The 7,766-nt window shown below is 42.4% G+C and overlaps 1 pseudogene; it reads left to right on the top strand.

The window, feature by feature from the left end:
- Window positions 1–7,154: 7,154 nt before the first annotated feature.
- LOC102828076 overlaps window positions 7,155–7,766 on the top strand; it is a 3,217-nt pseudogene continuing 2,605 nt past the window's right edge.

The raw sequence follows: 7,766 nt of genomic DNA on the forward strand, positions 1-7,766 counted from the left end.
AGAGGATTCTTGGGTGGCAGTTTTTTTCTTTCAGGGTTTTATATATCTCTCCCCATTGCCTTCTTGCCTGCATGGTTTCTGTTGAGAAATCCGAGCCCATCCCTATTTTTAAAAGCAAATTTAACTCGCGGCAACTCCGTATGCACGGAGTTAAACTGCTCCATAGGAGTTTTCAAGGTTGTGACCTTTTGGAAACAGATCTCCAGACCTTTCTGCTAAGATTCCTCTGGGTGAATTTGAATCAACGACTTTTCACCTACTAAAAACAAAACTGCCATTTTAACCATTTTTAAGTGTACAATTCAATGGCATTAATTACATTCACCAAGTGGTATAACCTGCACCACTATCTATTTCAAGAAACCCCAAACAGAAATTCTGAACTCCTTAAGCAATAATTCCCCATTTCTCTCTCCCTCCTACCTCTGGTACCACTAATACACTTTTGTTCCTATCCATTTGCCTATTCTATATATCTCCCTGGAGTCCTGATGTGGCATTGTAGGATAAGCACTGGCTTGCAAGATCGGTTTGAATCACAAGGTCCAAGGTTCAAATGTACCATCTGCTCCTGGGAAACCCTATACAGGATTGCTATAAGTAGGAACCTACTTGATGGCACTTAACAGTAACATCCTATATTTCATGAAAGTGTAAATATGGATCATAACAATATTTGTCCTTTTGTATCGGATTTGTTTCACTCAGCATTATGGTGTCAAGGTCCAGTCAAGTTTTAGCATGTATCAAGACTTCATTTCTCTTTGTGTTGTTTTTAGATGCCATTGAGTCATTTCTGAGTCATCGTGACAGCATGTACAACAGTTCCAAATACTGCCTCAAATGACACCTCAGCCATGAGGTTCCCATAGATCCTGCACCATCCTCACAGTTATTCCTGTTTGAGCCTATTGTTGTAACCCTTGTGTCAATCCTTCTGGTTCTGCTTCCTTTTCTTTATTAACCCTCTATTTTACCAAGCATGATGTTCTTCTCCAGAGAATGGTTTCTTCTAATGACATGTCTAAAGTACATGAGACAAAGTCTCACTTTCACTTTTAAGGAACCGTCTGGCTGTATTTCTTTCAAGATTTATTCTTCTGCCGTCCATGATAAATTCAATATCCTTTATCAGCACCATAATTCACATGTATCAATTGTTCTTTGGTCTCTCTTATACAGTGTCCAGCTTTCACATGCATATGAGGTGATTAAATATACCATGTTTTGGTTCAGTCACACCTTGGTCCTCTAAGTGACATCTTTGCTTCTTAACACCTTTTTCAAAGAAGTCTTTTGCAACCAATTTGCCTAACTTCATTGTATGCATATACCGTGTTTTGTTTACTCATTCATCTATTGGTAGATAAATGGGTTGTTTCCATCTTTTGGCTATGTGAATAATGCTGCCGTGAACACTGGTGTGCGAGTCTCTGTTTTGTCTCTGCTTAGGAAATTCCCTTCTAACTGAGCTTGGACTTGGTTAAAGGGTGGCCAAGAGTGGAACAAAATGTAGAGACAAGACTAGGGAGGGGGAGAACTGGATTCCATATTCTTTCCTTTCCTCTATTCTTCCTTCCTCCACCTTCCCTTTGTCTTTCTTTGCTTTTCATTTTAGTACTTATGGAGCCTGTACATACTGCATGTGTACCTAAAATTGCAGGTAGTAAATACCTGGGTTTGCTTATCCTATCTATCTACCTACCTATCTACCTCCACATCTATCTATCTACATCATCTAGCGAGTCAATACTACATGTCCTGGAAATGATGTGGGCATTGTTAACCATTCATATCTCTTTGAGAATTGATTAATCAGATAAACCATGGCTCGCAAGGGCCTCCTAAGAGACTAGGGGTCAGTGACTAGGTGGTACATGGAATGACTCTGAGGAGGGCAGGTTCAGGAGGGTCAGCACAGTGGTACTGTCTGATCACTAAGAATTGAAGACTTTAGTTCCTGGAGGACGAAAAGGGACGCTGAAAGCATAGATTGCTCATTTTCTAGTTCTACTAAGAACTAATTGGACGAATGGTCAAATTGTGTCCCTGAAAGTCTGGGGAAGTCATTTTACTTATTTGGGCCCCAGTTATAAAATGAGGAAGTTCTCAGTTATTCTGAATAAGGTATTTATCCTAAGAAAATAACAACTATGCACAATGGCACAGCTACAAGGATGTATCATAGCATTACTTATGATAGCAAATTATTGAAAAACATCTGGATTTCCAATTCTGGGGAACTGGCTAATTTTATGAGGAGGCTTCCCATAATGTTATATCTACACAATGGATTAAAATACAGTTCCCCAAATCATTTAGCAATGTGTGTGTGTGTGTGTGTGCGTGTATGCATAGTCACTGGGTGGTACAAATGGCTAACATAATTGACTGATAAACCAAGTCCACTGAGACGTACCTAGGAAGAAGGGTCTGGTGGTGCACTTCCAAAAAATCAGTCATTGAAAACCTTCTGAAGCACAGTTCCACTCTGACACACATTGGGTCACCATGAGTCAGAACTAGCTTGATGTCAAAGACCAAACACACACTCAAGAGGGGGCTTCAAAAGTTAGTGGAAAAATTGAATTAAAAGATAATGGAATTTTTCCATCAACTTTTGTGCATGTGTGTGTAGAGAGATTATATATAAAATATGTGTAGAGAGATGTGTACAATAAATTAAGTAAACATGTAGTTTAAAACTAATGCATGTAATAGATTTCCAGTGTTTATTTAAAGAACTATATCTATATGCACACATTATTGTTGTTGTTACTAAGTGCAGTTGAGTAGGTTCCAACCCATAGTGACCCTGTATAGGGTTTCCAAGGAATGGCTGGTGAGCTTGAACCACCGACTTTGCATTTCAAACTGACTTTGCAGTCCAGCGCATTAACCCACAGCGCCACACAAGGACTCCATATGAACACATAGAATAAGCAAAATACTACGTCAGGGAGTAAAAGAGGAAGTCTGGAAAGGTAAATAAATACTGAAGGCTCATAGTGCTTATTTCAATGATGAGATTCAGTATCAGCTTGCTTTGGTTAAAAAAAAAATTATCTTCAATTTCTAATTTTTTTAAATAATGAGTATCTGTTACTTATGTAAGGAAGCACTAAATTTTAAACTGATAAAATAAAAAACAGGGGCTCTACTAGATGCTTCCCAGCGGCCCCTCCAGGATGATGTTCCTTGGCTCCTTCAGTCCAGGTGGTCTTGGAGAAGATGAACAGGAGCCGCCAGCTTATGTTCTCTTAATTGGCACAGGGGCAAATGCCTCCTTGGGTTGCAGGCAGGGCTCTCCAGAACTAGGTCTCGTTATCAGAGAGGCAGGGCCTGGTGGGTCTGGCTGATGAGTGAAGAGAACTAGAAGCTGTTTTCACAAGGCTAATTAAAATTAACCAAATGTGTTTTTCTCGCGTGTGTCTATGTTTTCACATTAGGTTTTGCTGCAAAGAGAATATTAAAGCTAATTAGACTCACAGCTTTGGACAGATCTCTGAATAACCATTAAGTTATTTTTCATGGAAACATACTAGTCAGACTTGCTATCCTTTACCTTAAATCACATGTCTCTACAGCCCACAGGCTACCAAGGCTCCAGCTCTGGAAGATTTGCAGAGTCGCTTGCTGATATAATTCTACAGAATCTTTTCTCCTGTCTTCAGAAAGACTTTATAAGGATCCATTCAAGCTTAATTCCCACTGCTGTCCATCACAAGCCCTTTGCCTCTGCCAGAGCAGATTCCTTGTTCACCTTGTCTATGCTAGGCTCCCACTTCTGTCTGATCTCATTGCAGGTGACCTTTTGTGGGACCTTCCCAGCCCCCTGAAACATGCCTTCAAGGCTCAGCACTGAGCAGCCCCCGGTACTCCTAAGAGTGAGCAGTGATCCCTACATTTCTAAGGGACTCTGCTCTCTCAGTCACACCTGACTAGCTTGGGGAGGGCAACGACCCAAGAGAATCCATTCCAAATTTTCTTTCTGGGGAATCTGGACTAGAGTCATGTAGAAAATGGTTCAGTTGGCTTTAGAGCTCTTTTGTTGCTCACTGACAGACTCTAGCCTGGACTCATTTAAGTACAGTTTTAATAAAAACAATAATAATCGTAACAATAATAATTTCAGTTGACACAGGAAGGAGAGGAAGTGAGCAGACCCATCTTTCTGGTCACCATGTCAATTACTCATGCTTGATAAGAGCAATGAGATTCAGATCCCCTGGGCTGCCACCAGTGTTTCTCTGCTCTAACTCTGCCAGCTACCCCATCTCTCCTTCCTAAATTCAGATTTTCTGGAGAAACTGGTTGGTTTATATTAGGTTAGGTGTCTGCCCCTGGGATCATCTGCTATGGCCAGCAGTGAGATCATGAAGGCAGAAATGGTTACGAGGGCCTCAACCCTGAGTTGTAGGCATCACCCCAGAGTAGGGGGATTCTGTGGAACAAATGCCCCTTGAGGGATCTTTGACATCAGCCACTGGCCACTCCTCAGAAACCCTATACAGGGTTGCTATGGGTTGGAACTGACTTGACAACACTTAACAACAACAGCATGGTAGACAGAGTAGAGAAAGTCAGTCTGAAGAGAGAGAGAGGAACAACCTGAAAGTATGGATAGAAGCAGATCCCAAAGATGGTGAGTTGGGTAGGGTGGAGAAGAAGGGGGTCCCATAATGTGAAATTCAAGGATGGCACTTCCACCCATGTCTTTTGAGTCCCATCCTCTGTGATGTCATATCCAGGGCTCATGCTTGATCAAATCACCATCAATGTTACTTTGATTCTTTCCCTCAGGAGAAGACTCAGCTGCCTGTGCATCTGAAGGCATTTGTGAAGGCCTGGACAGAAGGAACGATTTGCTCTTAACAGACTATAGCCATTTGGGCTCAAAGAAATCCTGGTTGTGCCTGCAAGGACTGTTACCACCTTAACTTAATTCTAAAATGGACTACATCAGTGCCCGCCTCCTCACTTCCCCTCAGATTCATCAGGTTCATGGAATCTGAATTGAAATCATTCTCTATGCACTATTGAGACAAGTAAGGCTTACACACTCCTGCTGGAAGATGCTGAGTCTTTCCATTCCAATCCTTCTGGGCTAGACTGATGTTTGTCTGGGGATCCAGGTTTACAGAGAGAAAAACTTTAAGTGTACAGCTGCCGACTCTAGGATGAAAGAACTGAGTTGTTCATTTTCTTCTCAGTATTTCTTATCAGTTTGCCAGCTTCAGGCTCTGAGGACATTTCACTCAAATTCTCTGCAAACAGTCTGTAGCTGTGGTCCCTTTGAAAGAATGGTGAGCTGGGAGAACCAGAGTAAATGGAGAGCACCACCAGGAAGTGGTTTCAAGTTTTCTGAGATGTGAAGTGGAGATCGCTGGGCAAGGATCACATCCAAGGTAAAACAAAACAAAACAGCATCTCAGCTGTCATTGGATCGGATCTGACTCATGGCAACCCATGTGTGCAGAGTAGAACTGTGCTCCACAGGGTTTCTATAGACCTTTTGAGGTGCCTTTGGGTGGGTCTGAACCATAAACCTCTGTTAGTAGGTGAATACGTATCCAATTGCATCCCACAGGGACTTCATATCCTCAGTTGTTAAGTACCACTGAGTCAGCTGGTGACCTTTTAGTTCAAACTGACTTTGTAGTCCAGCGCATTAACCCACAGTGCCACACCAGGACCTCACATATCCTCAGTACAGACAGCCAAATATATAGGAGAGGAGACAGGGCGTGGTTCTGTTAAACTCAAGGGCTGATGAATGACAAATGCAGGCCAGATAATGTAATGCTGAGCATAAGAGTGGATCAAGTAAGCCACAGGAAACTTCCAGAGGGGGATGCTTGCTTTTCTTCAAGGAATGTATCCTGCAGAGAAGGGCAGCCACAGGTAGGTGGGCAAGGTGAAAGCAACATGCAGGTAAGGACATGGTGAATATCTGGGCATAAAAGAGGGTTGGTTCCAGAAGCCCTGTGCAGAGTGGACTGGAAGAGGTCCAGGCTAGTCTCCAGGAGGCTGCTAAGAAGGACATTAGGAGGAAATGTTCTGAGGGCTTACACCAAAGATTTGGATCTGCGAATGGAGTTTTCATTGGCTGGTTTTTGGAAGTACAATCGCCAGGATTTTCTTATTAGTCTGACTTAGTCTTAGAGTTTCATAGAAACCTTTCAGCCAGCATCATAGAACATGCAACCCTTCAGTGATAGACATGGGATGGCTGGGCATGAGGAGCATTGACCAGGAATCAAACCTAGGTCTCTTGTATGGAAGGTGAGAATTCTACCACAGACTCGCTGTTGTCCCTATAACTGACCATTGCTCTTGTTATTGTTGGGTCCTGTCCAGTCAATTTTTGACTCACAGCAACCCCATGGAACAGAGTAGAATTACCTCAGAGTTTTGTAGGGTATAAACTCTATGGAGCTGGTTTTTTCCCACAGCGCCAGTGTGTATGTTCGAACTGCCAACCCTTTGGTCAGCAACTGAGTGCTTACCATTGTGCCATCAGGGCTCCTTAACTGACCATTAATAGAGAAGAAGGATAAGTAGGCTATGGCCACCTGACTCAGGCCTGTCATAGCTAGAATAACAACAGAACTAGGGAGCCATCTTGTGTCAGAGCCAGCAAGTTCTTCAGACTACTCATTGAAAGTGAATTGGTATAAGACATCAGTGGGAGGCCCAGGCCTGGGTGGAGAAAGAAAACCAAGACAGTGTGTGAGAAGGTTAAGGAGTATTCTGTAAAGGGATGGAGGTCAGAAACAGTGAGGCACACAAGAGAGGAGGATAGAAGAGTTGGGGTTTATTTTTATGTACCCTTCCTTTGAGAAATATTCTATTCTGTAAACGTGATGGCAGTGATAGATTCCCCAGCAGTGATTTTTGTGCACAGTGACACTGCCCACTGGCCCCTCGGATTGTCTCAGGAATGGGCCCTCTCCAATCTGAAGTGGGAGAGTTCCTTCTATACGAATTTGGGATCAAAATGAAGAGATTCTAGTTTCCTTCTTGGTAGACTTTACGTAAATACCTCCTACTAAAGAACAATAAGCAATGTTTTCGATATGTGGGCTGCATAGCAAAGAAAGCAAGTCTGTGAAGAAAGCAAATAGAATGAGATAAATACAAAGAAAATAAGGATGAAGACAGAGAAAAGAGGTATGCTTTCCTTTCTTGTTGCAACCTGGACCCAGGCCACACATAGCCTTTAGTTCCCTGAGATCTCCCTTTGATATCCTGAATTATTTCCTGTTACAAATTTCATTTCTAGCATTTTCTTTTTGAAGTGTTTTTAAAGATTTCCATTGCTTTGCTTACATTGCCCATCTGTTCTTGCATGGTGTTCATTGTTTCCATTAGGGATGTTAATGCATTAATCATTTTAGTTGTTGCCAGTGAGTTGACTCTGACACATGGTGATCCCATGAACAACAGAACCAAGTACTGCCTAGTCCTATACCACACTCATGATGCTTGGTCTGCTGGAGTCCCTTGTTTCAATCACTGTGTATTCTGAGGGCCTGTCCAGCTACGGGGCTCATCTGCCAACCTTCTATTAGATAATAGTCCATTGTGAGCCACAGAATTTTAATTCATTAATTTTCAGAAGAAGATCTGGGAGCTCCACTGAAACCTGCCCACCTTGGGTGACACTGCTGGTGTTTGAAATGTTGGTGGCATAGCTTCCAGCATTATAGTAACATGCAAGCCATAAAGGCATGACAGACAAACAGATGGCAGACATTAATCCT

Source organism: Chrysochloris asiatica, unplaced genomic scaffold (assembly GCF_000296735.1).
Source record: "Chrysochloris asiatica unplaced genomic scaffold, ChrAsi1.0 scaffold00161, whole genome shotgun sequence".
Lineage (NCBI taxonomy): Eukaryota > Metazoa > Chordata > Mammalia > Afrosoricida > Chrysochloridae > Chrysochloris > Chrysochloris asiatica.